The 19,617-nt window shown below is 39.9% G+C and overlaps 1 protein-coding gene across 1 annotated transcript in view; it reads left to right on the top strand.

The window, feature by feature from the left end:
• Window positions 1-11,231: 11,231 nt before the first annotated feature.
• Window positions 11,232-19,617, top strand: part of LOC119708479 — a 37,585-nt gene continuing 29,199 nt past the window's right edge. Inside the window, exon 1 of the mRNA XM_038154957.1 lies at window positions 11,232-11,458. The gene's annotated coding sequence lies outside the window, so the exon portion shown is untranslated. The remainder of the gene's footprint in view (window positions 11,459-19,617) is intronic.

Here is a 19,617-nt window from a genome sequence, read left to right as displayed (position 1 = left end):
TATTTAGCTTGCAGTAAGCAACTCCTCCAGACATGACTTGAATATGTCACCTACTCTTTCCAAAAATTCTTTGTTACAAGGGAGGTCTCATCCCTCCCATGTTAGCAGAAAAGGAAGAATAGCTAGTAAGCAAAACAGGCCATCAATAAAGTCAGGAAAAGGTTGAGCTACTTCTGAAATCTATCACTATGGAGAAGTCTGAGGGCAAGGAGGCTGCAACTGCCAGCCAGGCAGTGCAGAAAAAGGAAAGTGTTTTTGAAACAGCTCACCTGCCTTAGCAACTAATAAAATCTGTAGATTCAAACTGCCATAAAAGTAGCATGGGGGGAACCAGACCTTTATAGTGGAAATAGATTTGTGTTCAACCCTATACATTTCTTGTCACCTAAAATCATAGCCTCCTCAGGGGTAGGGTGGGTGCAAAGGGCAGGAAAGTTTCAGTGTAAATATTTTTGGTAAAAACAATCAGATTCAAACACAGATGAGTGAAAAGGTTGATATTCAAGGATAATTTCAAAGGTGAGACCTGTCTTTCTGCTAGCAGACATACAGCACTGCATTTTCCTGTCTCTTGAATCTGGTCTGATCACTGGGTAAACAACTCTGCATGCTCAGAATGATGCAAAGAGGAACCAGACTTGGAGAGCGATCATTACTTGAATGCTTTTCAAGACATCTAGCATATATGACTGTAAACACATGGAGAACTTGCAGGAAGATCAATAATAAATCAGGTGGTAAGTACAGAAGGGATCCTTTTTTATGCAATTACAATTTTAAATAATCTAGTTTGTATTTTTTTCATTTCCTCTGAGCCACCAAATCATTAATCTCTAAAAATATTGTTTGTTCTCTTTTGATTGGCAGTCATTTAAAAAAAAAAAGAAAAGAAGGAAAGGAAGAAAGAGAAAGAGAGACAAAAAGAAGGAAAAATAAAAGCCTCCTGTTGCAGGGGCAAGTGTTTGCAGAGACATTTGAACTTCATTAGGCATGTTCATTAGGTGAAAGTGTCATACTCTTAAAAAGAAAATGAACAGATTTTAGCATATCCAGACCATGTATTAAAATGGTATCAAAAGTTATAAATTCCAAAGCATAATGTTTGACAGTAAGCTGTCATGGAAGCAATAGATTCATTATAAAAATGCTAGAAGTGCATACATCTCATTGACTGTTTATCATTAACTGCATGGGATGCTGATAGGAAATGTCTAGCTATAATTTATATTTCTGATGACTCTCAAATCTATTACTCACCTCTCTCGAGTTTTATAGCTCCTCTGGACAGAATAGAAATTGAACAGGCAGAGTAGGTTTGGGAGGGGAATTTTCTGCTCGTGCTGTTCTCTATTATCCCTCCAGCCTGAGCTGTCCCTGACATGTGATCAGACCCACACTGCCCAAGTGTTTCTCAGAAAATAAGGTTTGAAAATAAAAAATAAAAGGGAAACAGATATTTCGCTACTATGTCCATTTTAAGTCTTGCTGCAATTGTACTCTAAACACATTATGGGTAAAATCTTACATGTTCAGTCAGGTGTGGCATGAAGAAAAACTCTGTCAAGGATAGCATGAATTTTAAGACTATAAAAACCTGAAAAAGAGTTCCCAGGAAAACAAAGAAAATAAATTTGTGAAATATTCCTTTGTGCTAGGTTATAGGTCCAAGATAACTGATTTTCTAAACAAATCCTCATACATGCAGAAACACTGTAAAAGAATTAAAGCTAAAACTTGCAATTTATTCCATTCCAATTATCAAATAGAGTTTAAAATTAATATAATTGTGTACTGAGAACTATCTCTGGTTTTTTAAAGTCCTGTAGTTGTTAGATCAATTACCTAACCATTAATTGCAAAAGACTTCATTGAACTTACAAAAGGAAGGGTTTATTCTGTTCTCTTTGAACTAGCATACGTGTTTGTACAGATGAGCTTCAGAACGCTCTGCAATTTCTCATGGCAGACTTTATTTCTTTTTTATTGACTGTGCCTATTGCATTTCTTCCTTTTACAGCACTTCCATACACTTTACAAAGAGGACAGGCAGTAATAGCAGAGCTTAGAGGCATATTTTTCACATGAATACCAAGTTCTCATGTAGCAAAACTTTTCTAGAGAAATCTGCATTCTCTGTTTTTTTTCCCAGAGGGAGAAAGGGAAACAGTTCTTCTTGCTTCAGACCCACACCTAATCTAATCTGACAATTAATCCCTGAAAGAAAACACAGAATGCTCATTACATCATCAACATTCAATAATGCAATTTCATTCAAGCAGAGGTTCATAACAGCTCACGTAAAAGCAATGCAAGATGAAAGCAGGTATCTACTGTAAAGTGTGCCCTGTTTCTGTGAAGGGCTGTGTGAGTGCAGTTCTGCCTCTGTATAAAATTTGAGCTGCATCTTAAATATTTCTCTTAAGAAAAGGTAATTTATATAAATATCTCATGGCAGATCTAATCCTGATTTTACCTTGGAGATAATCAAGCAAGTCTAGAACGGAAGCTGAAGCTCCTACACTCATTCCTAGAAAATCTATCTATAAAAAAATTATTGTCTCTTCTCTCTGCAATAAAATTATATTTTCAAATCTAACAAAAAATGTAGTCAAGGAAAGTTTTTTTTCCACAGTCACTAAGATCAGTCTCTTTCATATATCTAATATTGTTATCAAAAGATTTTTTTTTTTGTAACATAGCAAGCTATATTGAAAAACTTCTACCTGAAACTAGAATTAAAAGTTAAATTTTCACTGATACAAGTATCTTTACTGTGATCTGACGGATGGGAAGGAGGGATCAGGTGCTCAAGCAAGACAAGCTATATAACTGAAATGCCCAAATAATGAAGACGTAAAGGTTAAATTACTGTATAACTGTGTACATCAAAGCTATTTTCTTTACAACGCAAGAAAGGTTTAAGTGAATGTCAAATGTGAAAATAGCTAGGCAGTAAAATTATTATTCAAAATTGTGTGATGGCAGACTAAATCACATACCATAGTTAAAAATAAATTAATCCTCAGCAGGTTGTGTCCAGGTTGCCAGCACTAATATTAAAGCTTTGAAAGATGTGTTATATCTGGAGTTAAGGCATATAAAAGTGATATGAGTATCATCCCCTCTCCTGTAACTTATGGGCATTTGAAAACAGCCCTGTTACTTATAGTTCCCGAACATGTTGATTATTTAATTCCAGCTGTTGTTTCCATCTCAGCTTACATGAAGGTCAAAAAAGCCTATGGGACTTTAGTTAAAAGACCCACACACAAAAGATTATCATAGAGTCATATCATAAAATCATAGAATGATTTCAGTTGGAAGGGATCTTTAAAATCATCTAGCTCCAGCCCCCTTCCATGGGAAGATCCACATGCCACTAGAGCAGGCTGCCCAGGACTCCATCCAACCTGGCCTTGAACACTTCCAGGGAAGTATCCACAGCTTCTCTGGGCAGCCTGTTCTCCATTCAGCCTGTGTTTGTGCTTGGAATTACCCTGTCTCAGGGGCAGGAGCTTCCACTTGCCCTTGTAGAACTTAATAAAGCTCAGTGAAGCCTGTCATGGTTCCTCTGGATGGAATCCTTTCCCTCCAGTGCATTGAGTGCACCACACAGCTCGGTGTCACTGGTAAACTTGCTGAGGACACAATTTCACTGTCTATGTCACTGCCAAAGATGCTAAACATATGTAAGAATGTAAAAGAAGTAAAATGCAAGATTGTCCAAGAAATTGCAGCAGAAATTTCTGCAGCATGAAACACAAGTGACTAATATGCACAAATGTTTTATGCAGAAATTTAAGAGGACACTGGCTATGAAAAGAGAGAGTGCTTCCCATTAGAAAAAGACTTTAAAAAAATTGAAGTGAGGAAGAATGAAAATAGGAAAGGTGCAGGAGAAGCCCATCCAGGATGGGATGAAGCAACCCATCCAGATGCACAGGGGACTTGTCATTTCTGATAGGAAAAACTAATTGTCTGGTGCCATTAGTCTGGACCAAAACACACAGAATAAAGAAGATGTAGAAGAAGATGAATATTGCCATGTCCAGCATGACAAGGAGTTTTGCTGCTGGCTGGATCAGCGCCCACAGAGCTTCAGGTACAGAGAGAGATAGCAGTGATTCAACCCAGCAGGTCTGACGCTCTACAAACTTCTCCAGCTCTGGGTAGGATTGGGCAGAAGTTTTTTAAGTGAGGCACCTTTATAGTTATTGTATCATCCTGTCAAAACCATACCCTGGCCTCCAAGGGGTATCCCAGTCAGTTGAAACACTACCAGAAGCATTAAGGCCCTATTCAACACCCTCACTTGGTCCACAAAAACTGGTGGCTCAGATTTACTTTTGTTTCTCTCTGCCTTACATATATATGTGTCTTGCCTGTTTATTTCATACCATTTCAGAGCATAAGGGTTTGGTCTTTTTCTTTCTCATAAAATATTTTGAAAAGTCTGATTTTCATTTTGATACAAAAAGAAAACAGGTGTTTTTTTCTGAACACTGACATTTTTCACGAAACAGTGTGCAGGGAATTTTTGTCAGCCTGAAGACTCTGTGCTGAAAAGAAAAGTTGTGTTTACCAGCATTGCTGGGAAAAAAAGAAGATGGCTTCAGGTGCAAAACAGAATTGGGTGTCATTCCTGGAGGCCTGGCTTGAGTTTCATCTTGGGTAATTGGACATTTTCTGAAGAGGTTTTTTCTTCTTTTCATCAAAACATATCCTATTACAATGATACCCAGGGAAAAAGAAAAAACAAAATAAAAAGGAAAAGAAAATCGGTCTAGGTCACTGCATTTTGCAGGACTAACCATTACAAATCACCACCATCCCTATATCCAGGCTGCTTATGAATACCTGCCACAGAGCCCAGTGCAACGCTACTGTAAATTCACCTCCTCCACAAAACATAGTTTTCCTCTCTAACCTGCAGGGAAATAGCAGAATTGCCAGACAATCAAAATACATGTTTTTGAAAAGGTCAAAGGATTCCAGCAAAATATTATATTTCATGTAGTGTACAAACCATGAAAATGTTGATGTTTCATTACTGAGAAAAAAAATTGTAACAAAAACAGACTCTGACAATATTTTTTATATTTGGGACAAAGAATGTGGCAAAAAGAGAAATGGGCAGACAGCTAACATCATTTGAATATAGGGGTTTTTTTTGGTTTATAGCAATTTTGTCTTATGTAAAAGCCTTTCAACCACCTGAATCTTTAATTATCCATCAGAACTTACTCTGTTTCATGTCAGTGCTACCTCTTAAAGCCAACACACTAGAAAAAAATGCAACTTGCTGTCTCTGGCCCAATTCAAGCATGAATGAACCCAATTAATTAATTTTTTTTTATCATCTCCCTCATATTGCTGGGACACCAAGGCTACCAAGCTTCTTTATTCCAATATATTTAGTTCTCACTATAGCAGTAATGCACTCTACAAGGCATCAAGCCTGTTAATCAGAAAAGCTTTCAGAGCCTCCTTAGTTCTAACAATTTTATTGCAGATAAGTAAGCAGCTGAAACTGCATAAGTTCAGGAGCTGCAGTAACTCAAATAGCCAATCTGGAATAGGAGAAAATTGAATGCACTGTTCTCAGCAGCTTTGTCTCGACTGGGAGAACGGAATTATTCTTCAAGTATTACCATGTGCCAGAAGAAAGCATTACTTAGGATTGACTATTGGCTGTCTAATTGCAGCACTGAACCGAATAATTTGAAATGATAGCTATCTAAAGCCAAATTGTAAAGTGAATAGTGAACAAAGCAATAAATAATAGAATTACACATGCTATATGTGATTGCTCATTGAATCAGATTGCCGGTCATAATAAAAGTCAAAAGTAACAATCAGCCTCATTACTACAGAAAAGAGGAAATGCCACTAACTGTTTCTAACTCCTGTCATCAACATATATTGTGAAAACAAGCAGGCAAATCTCTTTTGATTATACTGGACCTAACCTTAACCATACTCCTTTCTTATTCCTAGGGGTGGGGTGTCTCATACTTCAAGGATGTATAAACTGCGTACGTAATTCCTTGGTCTCTCATAACACTGGCTGTTTTCACTTAGAAAATGAGCTGCAAAGCACACCCAAAAAGAAGGAGTAATGGCACTGGGAAAGAGGAGCATCACTTGGGTTAAGGAAGATGCTCTCAATTTGCTCTGGTACATGAGACTGCATGTCTCCAGTGAGATTCTCTCCAGGGACTTGGATGAGCTACAGATATTTGGCTGATATTTGCAATATATATATATGTCTCTCTCTCTATAGATATATGTATGTATGTGTGTGTGTGTGTGCATATATACACGTAAGGAATCCAAACACTGTCTCAGTTTGAGGGTCATCCCTCATTTGCATTGAAAATGCCCAATTCAACTGCAAAACAAAGTAAATAAGCTAGAGACACAGCTCTCACTTTGCAGCATGTGCAAATGGCATGCAAGTTTATTTAAGTCTTTCCAGTACAGCAGCAGGGTTACTTGTAAGAGGATAATTTTGCATTTTGCTGTCTGAGAGCTTTTTCTGTATAATTGTTAGTATGTGTGGCAACTGACATTCCAGGCACTGCGAGTCTATTCTTTTCCACTGTTACAAGCAATGTCAAAGGAGCTTCATATGTACCTTTTTCTGTTCTCACTGCATTATTTATCAAATGAATATGAAATCAAAATGTTGATGCACAGAACAATATGTTAAACACTCCAATGTGCAATGCCAGCTTAACCTTGTCGACCTTCCACCATGGGTCAAAGGTAAGTTTCCTACTGTTATAACCAGCATTTACCACCCCTCCTTCCCCTCTTATATTCCCTTTTTTTAAGCTTTCCTGTTTTCTTTTCCCCCCGACACTTCACATTCAGGAAAAAAAATCCACACAAGCCCTTGGTGGTGCATTTTATTTTATAGCTGATGACAACACTACCCAAGAGATTTCAGCACATACACCATTGCTCCCAACAAACCTAGAGGCAGGTTGAATCTATAATTTACTTCTAACCTTGCCTGAATACTGAGTTTTTAATGAAGTGCTTTCTGTAACTCCCTAGTATTTATTTATTTATTATTTTATTTATTTCTTGACATCACATATCTACTACTGACTTGGCTTCACGTTCAGGTTACTTTCTGAGCACGTCAGCACCAATTACTTGTAGGACTAGGATATGCAGATTACAAGAACTTAATGGACACTTGAACTAAATAAACGACATTCTCACTACTATAAGCACACCCTACAACCAGGTTCTTATATAATATAAGTTTAAAAATCCCAATCTTGAAGCACAAGTTTAGCAACATGGATTTCTCTAGTGGTTGTTGCACAAATCCTCTTTCTCATCAGAGTGCTTTACTGCTTCCTTGTACCATCAGTATGAAAATTCATAAGGACTTGGGCCTCACTTCAACAGATCTTGGGAGGGAAATAGAAAAAGGAATCTCTGACCCAAAGACCACATTGCAGATGGCAGCTCTCTTTAAAGCCCCAAAAGAGAGTAAGGAAACCATGTGCGAGAATTGATCATCATTATAAGAAATATTTTCAGATTATTTGCCTTAATAATAGGTTAACTTGACACCAGATACCCACCAGGCCATTCTGTCATTCCACTTTCCCAGCTGGACAGGGGTTCAGGGTTGCTGTTTCTCCTTGGGCCAGTGCCGCCAGGCTACCTCTTGTTCCGGGAGCGTCTCCTCCACGGAGCCGTCCGGTATCACACTCAGCCCACCTTCCGCCCAAGCCCGGATGTTGTAATATAAAAATGCCTCACCACCGAATGAAGAGCAGGAGGGCTTCTTGCGCGCTTAATCCAGAGAGGCTTATTGAGGGAGGAAATGGAGAGGAGCAGGAACACAGCCTTCTCTGAAGAGGAGCAGAGGCAAAAAGGCCCTGACCCTGGCAGGGGTCTGGGTATATATACTCAGGGAGGTAGGCGGGGTTTGGGGAGGAGCTAGGGCGGGGTGACACAACACGAACCAATAGGGAAAGGAGGTAGGAGTGGTTCCAATCCTGGGACCAATGGGGAACAGGGAACCAAGGAACCTTCTAGAACAGGGGAGTGGGGAGCGGGTGACTGACACAGTGATTGACATGGTGATTGACATGGGAGCTTGCATAACACACATGTTGTCTCCCAAGGCATTCCCAAATTTTCTTCTTTCAGGCCGCCTCCCACACAGGGGAGAGAAAATAAACTGGAAAACAATTTGTAGGTCAAGATAAGACCATTTATTAAGCAAAAGTAAAAGTTTGTGTGTGCACAATCAAAAAGAAAAACCAACAGTTTAATTCTCTACTTCCCACCAGCAAGTGACATTCAGCCACTTTCCAGGAGGCTGTGAGCTTCAGCCCATGTGGTGGTTGCTTGGGATGGCAAACACTGTAAATAACAAATGCCCCCACTCCTACTCCTTAACTTTTGTATCTGAGCTGATGTCATGTGGTATGGAATATACCTGTGGTTACTTTGGGCCAGCTTGCCTAGATATTTCCCCTCACAGGATAATGCCCACCCTAGACTACTGATGGGGGGGAAGTGCTGGGGAGACAGTGCTGGTGCTGTGCCAGCCCTGCTCAGCAGCAGCCAAATGTGTGTTATCAACACCTCTCCAGCTACCAGCGCAAGGCACAGCACTGTGAGGGCTGCTAGGGGAAAATTAACTCCTCCTCAGTCAGACACAATACAAAATGCCATGCGGTTTTAGGGGCTTCAAAGCAAATTAAGGATAGGGAGGATAAAAAATGCCCACTATATACTTCTCTGCAAAGTATCCAGTTCTCACTGCAGCTGTTAGTTTTAGTCCAAAGTGACCTTCTCCACATAAGAAGTCATACAAGCACTTGTGTATAGAGTTTCCCAAATTACAGGGTCTGTCATTGGTTACAGTTTTTTTCTGTTCTACGGCAATATAGAATGAATGAATTGCCACTATCATTTTAGGTTTAGCTTGCACAGATAAATTTGGAATGTCTGGTTTTGGCTGTTTTTAAGCTAATGGAAATAAGCTTCCATTTTCTCCATACCATTTGGAGACCAAACACTACTGGATATCATGCCATTGGCATTCAGACAATACTGAAAAATTGAGATAATATTGCTGTTATCTTTACTATGTGAACCTATTTCTCTTTAAATCCTGGGCCTCAGTGATGTCTAATTATTACTGGCATTAATTTTTGCCTATGAAATCCCAAGATGCATGTCATTGAAAATTGCCACAAAAAGGCCACAAAAAGGCACTGACAAAAAGGAAATTAGGATAAACCAATTAGAACTGAATGCGACATTGCAAACTATTTGGGAGAAGGAACAAAGAAAGCTTTGATCATTTATTACTTTGATAGGGACCTAAGGAGGATACAGGCTCAGCTTGGACACATTAGGGCTATGCCTGTGACTTCTATGGAGTTATGTTCTCTGACAGCAGCTAAGGAGCTGCTACTACATACTTCCTAACCAAAATTTTAGGTAGATTTGCAATTTATGTGCTTTTAAATGTGCTGCTTCCTGCGTATGCTAAAGGCAGTCCTTTCATCATCCAACTACAGATAAAAGCAAACAAATGCAGGAAAATACAACTACATACAAATGGCCTTAGAAAACATGGATAGAAAAAAAATCCAAGGGAAATTCATTGCACTAGCCAGGTTTCAAAATAATTCATTAAACAGCTATCACTTGTCCTGTCGCTATCAGTCTGGAAATGGATAATGTTCTAAATGTGTCTGCTTTCATCACACATTCTCCCACTATCACAGCTGGTAACATTAGCTATGTTCAGGAAGCACTTTACAGTCTCCATTGATATCTTATCAATACCACCACAAAAAGAAGGAAATACATGGGGGAAAAATAATCATAGCAGTCTATGGTAATAGTTGAAAGCATAATGCTTCTGTCTAGCAGACAAAAAACCCAGCTTGCCCTATAATCCTACATGTCTGTGGAAAACAGAACTTTAATAATCAGTTGAGACTTGCCATTTAAGTTTACAGCAGCAAGTCTGTCATATTTGTTGTAAACATTCTGAATAATCCTTAAAAACAGTAATCTGCTTATCATTTATCTTTTAATATAGCATTATTATTTCAGGAAAGCATACAACGAGGTTGAAATGGCCTTATTCCAACAACAACAACAACAAAATCAATCATTTTCTACAAATTTGATATAGGCAGGCAGTGTACTATTTGGAAAAGTTCAGTGAACCATGAAGACTGGCATATGCACCATAAAATTCAAGCTTTATTTGATGAAGTTATTGAGCATTGCATTTACCTCAACCAAGGTTTAAAGCAATCATCCATGTTTTTACTGCCATCTCAAGTAGGAAGATTTGAATACGAAGAAAATCAGATTGCTACTTCTGGGAGTTTCAAAGGGCTCTGAGGAGGGGCACAGAAAAGATCCTTGGTGTTTAATGAAAAATATCTGTTCAGTTCAATTATGACACTAGAGGCACAGCACAGTGCAAAAATAAAGGGGGATGAAAAAAGAAAAAAAAAAGACAGTACAATAATAACATGAAAGAATTTTGTTCTCTAGCTTTCTGATTAAAAGTGTATTTTCATGTCAGCTTTAGGAGAAATTATGTTCAAAGCCTGTTTGCAACAGAGTCTGTTTTAATTTGTCAAAGGTTTACATTGTATAACTCGATCACATTAATTGCAAAGATTGTCTTCCCTATTGTTTCACTGCACTTTTAAAGACAAACAAGAGGAATCCAGCTCCTGTGGTACCACCAGCTGTGACAAGCTGTTTTCTTTAGACAGATGCCTGGTCATCACAACTTAGGGCTAACTAGTCTAAGTGGGAGCTTGCTAGAGTCCAATATCTTATTATTGTTAATGTCAGTCAAAACATTGGAGGCATCAGTTTAGGGATCAAATTCAAAAGCTCAGGAGACGTGTGGGAGGTGGGCGGAGAGAGGCTTCGGGAATGCCTTGGGTGACAACATGTGTGTAAGGCAGTCCCTGTATGTCAATCAGTGTGTCACTCACCTGCTCCCCACTCCCCTGTTCCAGAAAGTTCTGTAGTTCTCTGTCCCCCATTGGTCCCCTGCCCAAGACCACTCCCTTCCCTCCTTCCCATTGGCCCGTGTTATGTCACCCCACCCTGACTCCTCCCCAAACTCCACCCCCTTTTCCTGTTGGTTATATACCCGAACCCCGCCGGGGGTTGGGGCTTTTTTGCCTCTGCTTCACTTTGGTGTGAGTTGTATCCCTGCTTCCTTCTGCCTCTTCCCTTGGAATAAACTCCTCTGGACTTGACAAGCAAGAAGCCCTCCTGCTCATTATTTCTGGTGAGGCATCAACATTATCCAGGCTTGGGCGGAAGGTTGGCCGAGGGACACCCAGTAAAGGGACCTGACAGGACACAACACCTCCGAAGGAGATGTGTCTTCCTCATGTGATCAACTTGACATTGAGACTAGAGAGGACAGGTAAGTGTTTCAGAGATTATATTCCCCTGCATCAAACAGAGTGACATATAAAAGACTCATCTCTCAGACGGTTACAAATAAGCTTATATTAATTGAGTCTTGCATAGGCTTAGATTCAACACAGTACAACAGGGCACAACAAGGTCAGTGTGCCTTCCAACACACTGCTCAATAGCAAGTTAAGCTTATTAGAGGGTACATGCCTAACACTCTGACAGTCCTGAACAAACATCATCAGTTCTGTGGCAAATCTTTCATCAATAATCTGGTCTTTTTAGCAATAGCACAAAAGCCTAACTTTTTTTGGCTGCTCTGCCAGAGGAGATTCTTCCTCCTGAGTCACCTCTTCCTTCTACCTTCTACAAGAGTGTCCTAACCACTAAGTGACACAGCAGACTGAAAAGAGTTGGGACTACTTGCCTTTAACCTTGCCCACAACAATCTGTCATAAAGCTGAGAAGAAGGACTACAGAGATCTAAATGGAGTAAAACCTAGGAGACTGAAACTCTCTAGTATAGAGGCTAGAGACATGCAATAGATAGAAACTCCTTGTGTCCACTTCCTCTAGTGTGTCATACTAAATAAAATGTTGAGTTTTTCAGAAGAGCCCAGAACTCAAGACTCCCTCTCTGCCTTCAAAGCACTGAAGTAGGCATTTGAGTGCTAGCAAGATCTCAGTACCCCAGTTAATATCTGGGCCTCTTGGAATTATGACAGCAAAAATAAATTTTGCACAGCAGTACATTTTATTTTTAAGGGTGACAGAAGCTTTGGAGTGATTTTTATGAACAGAGAAGGAACCGGGGACGATTTTGGTAATATAGTAGTCCTTAAGGTTAAGAGTTCACTAGAAGCCATTTTAGTTCTCAAATAGTTTTCATAGACAATAGGTTTCTGTGGTAGAGACCCCAGCAGGCAGACAGAAACATTACTCTTACTCAGAGGCTTTGTTCACTCTGCTGAGAAAAGGAGGATTGAGCCTGAGTGTTCACCTTGGTGTCCACATGACTTAACTGTGAGTCCTTAATGTTACACCATGACAACTAACTCCAACAATTTTCTAGTAAGAAAGTTGTTCTAAGTAGTGTTGGCAGGAACTGCTCTGGGCCAGAAGTCAATCCTTGGCCCTCGTCTGTGCCTGTTGGTGCACCCAGGAAATCAGTGATTGTGTCAGCAGGGTCCTGAGTCCCTTGAATAGAGAAGCAATGGGAACTTTGCAGGCAAGTGTGAATGAGCAGACTTCAGAAAACTAACAAGAATGAATTAGGTGGCAGAAGAAGGTTCAATACAAAAATCAGTTAGTAAATAAATGGAGCTGCCTGGAAACAAAAATGTATATCTGATAGCCTACACTGTAAAGTATCAGACCTGTAGCACAACCTTCCCCAGAACCAATACACTGAATAAAGTGTTCCTTCTAGCTCAAATCACCAATTTGTCAGCTAACAGAAGCAAGCAAAGACAGACACAGCTCATGATCATATGTACTTTGGGACTCTGAGCTAATTTTCTATACTGAAGCATTGCAGAATATGGCAATGTCCTTAAAAACAAACCAAAAAAAAAAGTTTATTTTCTGACTGCAGCCCACTGGAGAAACAGTTCTTTGACGTTGCTGTCCCACCATGAATTTAAAGGATATGGATAATTTACAATCTTGATTAACAATCTCAGAGCTGCAATAGCTCATCCTCTTCACATCCCATCCTTTTTATTGAATGTGTTTAAGTATTCATGAACACATGATGGTAATCTTGTTAGCACTATGAAAAGCAATGACATCCTCATTACAAACTGCTTGAAAATGCTCATGATCCTTTCACCAGAATGAGCTTTGTACAATTAGAAGCCTGAAAAAGTCACAGGTGCGCAACACAGGGTGATAAAATTGTAATTGTAAGATACAATGGCATTGTAATGTCCAGGACAGTAGATTTTGCAGATACAGACAGAGGGCAGGAAAACCAGTACTCCTTGTAATACTAATTTCTCTTTTGTGCTCAATTGTGTCCTGCTTGTATATTCAGGCTGAAAAAATCCCATAGATTTCAGGGGACAGAAGGTAATTCTATCCAAAACCAATAAAAGAGAGCTATTTAAGACTCCCTGTCTTTCTCATCATGGTGAAAATATGTTTGTTTTCTGGGATCGAAAATGACCTTAGGATGTTTGACCAATGTCTCTCTGGTTTTCTCTAGAGAAGTAATATACCATTTGTGATACTTTTATCTTTTCTAATAGGTTAACTGCTTGCTGTGGAAACGGGTGTGATAGAGTTTTAGTCATTGAAAGGGTGTTTGGGCAACATTCAACAGGAGGTTCAAGTTGGAGTTGACATACTGTCAGACCTTCTGCGTATCTCTTGTCTAGTTAGTTCTGGAATTTGAAAATATATTCCTTTTCTTTGCTTTCATTTTCTTACCTTTGTGCATCAGATCTCTGAATTGCTGGATATTGACAAGTAGAAGAGGCCAAAGACACATATTAAAATTGTTTACATGCCCTGTGCCTACAAGTCAAGACAACCAGAGGCTGTCCTTAAAAACACAAAGGTGTGCTGTCACAAGCACTTCCACAGGTGCAGAGGAAGATAGAGACAGCAGGCATGTAGCAGATTTTGAGAAACACCAAACCCATGTAGTAGCTGGGTTGACATTTTGTGATGCAGGTGAGGCCTTGAGATCTGAATCCCGTTTATCGTTTTGGCCTTTCAAGAACTGATAGGAAAAGAAAGAATTTCAGCTACAGTTCAGAATTTCCACTTAGTTAATCAAGCCAGCGTTATGGAGGATAATGGCAATGAAGGAAGAAAAGATAGGGCAGATGTGTCACACTCAGTCTGGAAGAGTCATTTTTGACTTAAATACCTTCACTGTCTTGGAGAGGTAGCAAAAGATTTAATTTACCTCACTGGAGACTTTCTGTTTAACAATCACTGCAGGCAAATCAAATGAGACAGAATAATATTTTAAAAATCACAGAATCAGAGAACATGCTGAGTTGGAAGGGACCCAAAAAGCATCATCAAGTCCAACTCCTGGCCCTGCACAGCACCATCCCCAAGAGTCACACCATGTGCCTGAGACCATTATCCAAACACTTCTTGAGCTCTGTCAAGGTTTGATGCTGTGACCACTTCTCCAAGGAGCCTGTTCCAGTGCCCAGCCCCCATCAGGTGAAGAACCTTTTCCTAATATTCAACCCAAACCTCCCCTGACACAGCTTCAGGCCATTCTCTTGGCTCCAGCCACCACAGAGAAGAGATCAGTGTCTGCCCCTCCTCTTCCCCTCACGAGGAAGCTGTAACTGCAACAAGAGCTCCCCTTGGCCTCCTTCAGGCTGAAGAGAGCAAGCGACCTCAGCTGCTCCTCATATGGCTTCCCCTCAAGGCCCTTCACCATCCTCATTGCTCTTCTTTGGATACTGTCTAACAGTTTAATATCTTTCTTACACTATGGCACCCAAAACTGCACACAGCCCTCAAGGTGAGGCCATCCCAGTGCAGAGCAGAACAGGAAAATTCCCTCCCTTGACTGCTGACTCATATTCAAAGTGCATTTTTCAAAAACCAGACCTGCTTCTCTGCTGTCAGAGAAACCTACATAAGCATAAATTCTTCTGGAAATAGGTGGAGATGTCGCAAACACTTCTGCTAAAGTGTTGCATATTGCATTTTTTTGGCACTTAGCCTGCTTGGATGTACATGAGCACATAAAGCAGAGCAGAATTCAGCCCTGTGCTTCCAGTAACAAGAATATACTTTGCATTCAGGAAAGCTTTTAAGCGCATTTTTAAGGTTAAGTGTGGGATTCATCACTCTTCTTCATCGTGGAAGTCATTTCTAGCAACATTTGGGTGCATTCCTGCCAATAGAAGCTGCCAGAGCTGGGCACATTTCTCTTCCTGTGAAAGAACTATTCATATCCCCCAAAAGCAATTTCATCCATTCCAAAACAATTTTATGAATTCAACATTAATTTGACAAATAGTTTCAGCTGGGAAGGGTTTCTTAAACTTAGACTGGTATAAAAAAATACCTGAAACAACCGCTTCTTTCCTCCAGTTGTCACCAACCCTGACAGAGGAGTGCTTCTTAAAATGGACTCAGGCCCCTATCTGCCTCTAAAGAAAGGTTCCTGCACAGTACAGGGTACATTATCTAAAATTATCTGCTCAATATCTCTTCTGCATACTGTTCAGCTTTGTATAAACTGCTTATGGAATTCCCTGGAACAGGGGCTGGAAGCCAGGTGTCAGATCTGTTTGCTGGCTCAAAGATCTTGCCAAGTGGTCTACTGCAAACCAACATCCGAAGAAGGAAATTAAATGCTTCAATGAACCATCACCCTTGTTCCTAAAACTGGCCTTCCTAGATAGGTAGATGTTCACACCTTCTGTCAGCACCATCTCCAAATAGCGTAATTGAATTCTGTAATCTCCTTTGTTTCTCACATCTGACTTATTATTATTCATTCATTTATTTTTATTTATTTCATCCAAGCTGGTAAGCTTGGATCCTAAAACAAAGTCTGATGTCACTGACCCTTGAGAGGAAGGCCCATTTAATCAGAACTAAACACGGATAATTGTGTGAAGTTGTCATTAGCCATTAAATGGCTGCCTGCTTCCCTGCTGAGGTACTTGTCTTAACAGTCACTAATCCAGTGACAAAACTGAGGTCTTTACTGAAGGATCATCTGGATTTATTATCCTCAGCGGTTAAATACTGATACGGAGTGATTCCATTAGGAAACCATTTCGAGTGTGGAGCTGGAATGCAATGTGTAATTCTTAAAGCTAGTCTCAAGGAAGAAAATTTGTATTTAACATGTCAACTGAAAAAGAAAAGATATTAATGTATTTGAGTAACTATTTTAAAAGGAAGCCTTTCTAGGGGATTGTTCTTTTGGTTGGTTTTGAGATTTGGGGTTGTTTTGGGATTTTAGTCCCAAATTTTAATTTAACCTGAAATAATTGAGACTTCCAGAGAAAAATGGGTTGAAGACATAAAAATGTGTCTCTGACATGTAGGAAAGAGAGGGAAATAGTTCTTCTTAGCTAATTCAGGGTCACTTTATGCCAAGCACTCACAGCAGCTGCTGTGGAGAAAAAACCCTGTCAACAGAATGTGCTATGTCCAGAGTAGAACTTCTTCTGATCACTTCTTAGCATTGACCCTAAAATCTTTTGAAGCAGCTACACCTCATCTTAGACTCAAAGTCAGACTTCATAGGATGATTCATTCCCTGCAGTCTGTTAAAAGAAAGTGTTATAAATACGTGTGTCTGCTGACTTTTGTCTTTTCCTTTTTAAATCAAGCACATTATTCTATGCAAATTTGGAGTCAAAGATGCATTTCAGATGTAATAAAGCCAGCAGGCCCAGGATCAAGAAGTTTCTCAGGTGAAGAAACCAAATCTGCTTATACAAAGGAAAAAGTCTTTTCCTGCAGTGTCAGAGTAATATGTTCTTCAAGTCCTGACCATTATGCATTCCATTTATACCACTTCTTTAATCAAAGCTGAACCTGGTGAATTGCAAATAAGAACGAAAACATTAAATGTGAAAGGCCAACTTGCTCATCTATATTTTTTGTCAAAGTGACAGTTTTAAAATTACATAGGTAAAATACTTCACTAAATAGGGTTATAAATGTGTAATTCATCATGGCAGAACATTTTTATGTGGTTTAAAACTACTCTTTTATTTCAAGAGGTGAGGACGCAAAATGGTAGGCTTATTCTTCATCCTTTCATATTGCAGTTTATTTTTGACATAGCAAAGATGCAGCACGGTTGGAAAAGCTCTTGGAATGGTATTTGTACCCTTCTCTTTCTAAGTTGTTGCTTACCAGTGAGCATATTTCAAAGGTGAGCCAGGTTAGTGTGTGTGCATACACAGCACAAACCTGTTACTGGATAAGACCCTCAGTGCTTCACAAAGCCCTAGCGCTGGTAAAATGGGGACACTGTTCTGTACCTCAACCCCTCTGCCCACTCCCAGACACACATATCACACTCCCCACACTTCCCACACCCCCCTGACTTCCTTCCCCAATCCTCTAGTAAGGTTCTGGGCTGCTAAAACAGGAGAATCAGATTTGTTACCCCACTAATAATGGGAAATCCTGAGTAATCATTCTGCAGCATAGTGTCAGGTATATGGTTCCCCAGTGGCAATGGATTTGTTACTCTTTTAAACACGTATCACTGGGGAAACTTAGAGGAAAAGGTAAAAATTAAACCTGAAGAAATAAGGCAAATGCTTTACTAGAAACTCTCGTTGTTTTGCTGTAATTTACCCGGAATCCTTGTTCTTCATTGCAAGTGTGAATTCACATGCTGAGATTGCAACAAAGGATTAAGATAAAACTCCTGGTTATGAGTTGGGAAAGGAAAACAACATTGCAAGGTCATACAGAGAAGAACATCCCTGCATCCAGGTAGTCTGCTGCATATGATGTTTTTGAGAGGCTGGCAAGTACAGAGCTTGAGGCAGAATGAGGAACTGTCACAGAGAGAAAGAAGAAAGGAAAATGTGATCTGACTCCTGTTACATCCCAGGGAGATTGTTTCCAAATTCCACACCGGTACTAGGTCAACCACAAAGACAGTGACCCAGAATAACATACCTCAGGTCTAACATTAACCCCAGTGCCTTGTGGGTCGTGGTTCAGAGCATTTCACCCGTGTGATTGTGAACATCTGTCAAGGAACTAATTTCTTCCTCCCATTAAGTTCCCTGGGTGTGAGATTGAGGCCACCATGGAGACCTGAGCAATAAAGTTAACCAAGAGCTGCACTTTGATTTCAAGAGCTTTCAGTTGCACACTCAATCCCTATATGGCCCCAGTCCCAGAGGGCATTCACCAAAAAAATCCCCAGTAAATGAATGCTGTGAATCTCTGAATGTTTTGGCATGCATTTACAGGAAGATGATCTCAGTGCTGCTGCTTTGAACCCTCTGCAGGAAGACATGATGCCCAGATCCTTGAGGATCTCATTCCTGAGAAACTCAATAGTTTGCTGCTGACTGTGCTCCTCTCCTCGGTTTTCCTTTAGTTTGGATTTAATCACAGGATTGTTTCCCATTTCCCTGTGACTGGACAGGCAATCTCATGTGGACAAGTTTTTACTATAGGTAGCTAGAGCTTTCAAAGTAAATGGGGTGACATCACATGTTTTATTATGAAAGGAAAACAAAAATATTTTTTGTGTGTTTTCTGATGCTTTTTTACTTACCTCTGATAAAAAAGCAAAACAAACTGTGATGAGGGAGTTGCATAAACCCATAATTTGGCAGCCAATTAGTCTTTGATTTAGACAGTTGCTTTTTGAATATACTTTTTTTTTTAATGTGATTCCTTGCAGCTGAGAAATTTACATTTTAAAAAGTGCTTAATGCCAAGGCAGTAGTGGAATCCCACATTTGTCAAAGAAGTAAACTGAGACAAAATCCAGCCCTTGTTAACATTCTAGGCTGGGACTGCTCTAACAGCAAATGAAAGAGAGGAGGGGGAGAATTTTTCCTCTGCTGGTGCAGGGCCTGTGGGGACAAGCAGAGGAGCCAGATTCCTTGTTGCCTCTTCACACCAGCTAGGACAGGATATAAACAGATGTGCACAGCAGACAGAAATACCTCCCACATAGCTTAGAGCTACTGTGTAAATTTGTCACCAAAGGTGGAGATTGGACAGTTTAAAGCATAACAGAAAAGAGGACATTGTGACTGTAACCTCCTCCTTCTGACTGTCCAGAGAGGCTGCAGACACAGGTGTGGCACTTGAGCTGCAGGTGTGACACTGGAGAGAAAAACAAGGTGGCCTCTAAATTTAAACTATACCAGTGCAGGCATCTTGTTTGCAGTCTGGTTACAGTCAGCTCTCGAGGCTGTGTATAGATCTAGTGGCAAGAACAAACTGCAGCTTCTGTCATAAATGCAGATGCTAGGGTTTGCTTCATTTTAAACTCAGTCATGTCAGAACTACACTGCTTTGTACTGAATACAAAAGGAGAGAAAATACACTTCCATTCACTCTAATAAGACCCACTGCTAGAAGAAACACTAGCCTTGCTGAAACGGGAGAAACACCATGAGGGTTGAACCCTACTAGAAAAAAACAGGTTTTGAGTATGCAAAGCTAGCCAAAGATATGGCA

This window comes from Motacilla alba, chromosome 1 (assembly GCF_015832195.1).
Source record: "Motacilla alba alba isolate MOTALB_02 chromosome 1, Motacilla_alba_V1.0_pri, whole genome shotgun sequence".
Lineage (NCBI taxonomy): Eukaryota > Metazoa > Chordata > Aves > Passeriformes > Motacillidae > Motacilla > Motacilla alba.
The sequence above is the reverse complement of the archived record's forward strand: the minus strand, read 5'-3'. Positions and strand labels throughout refer to the sequence as shown.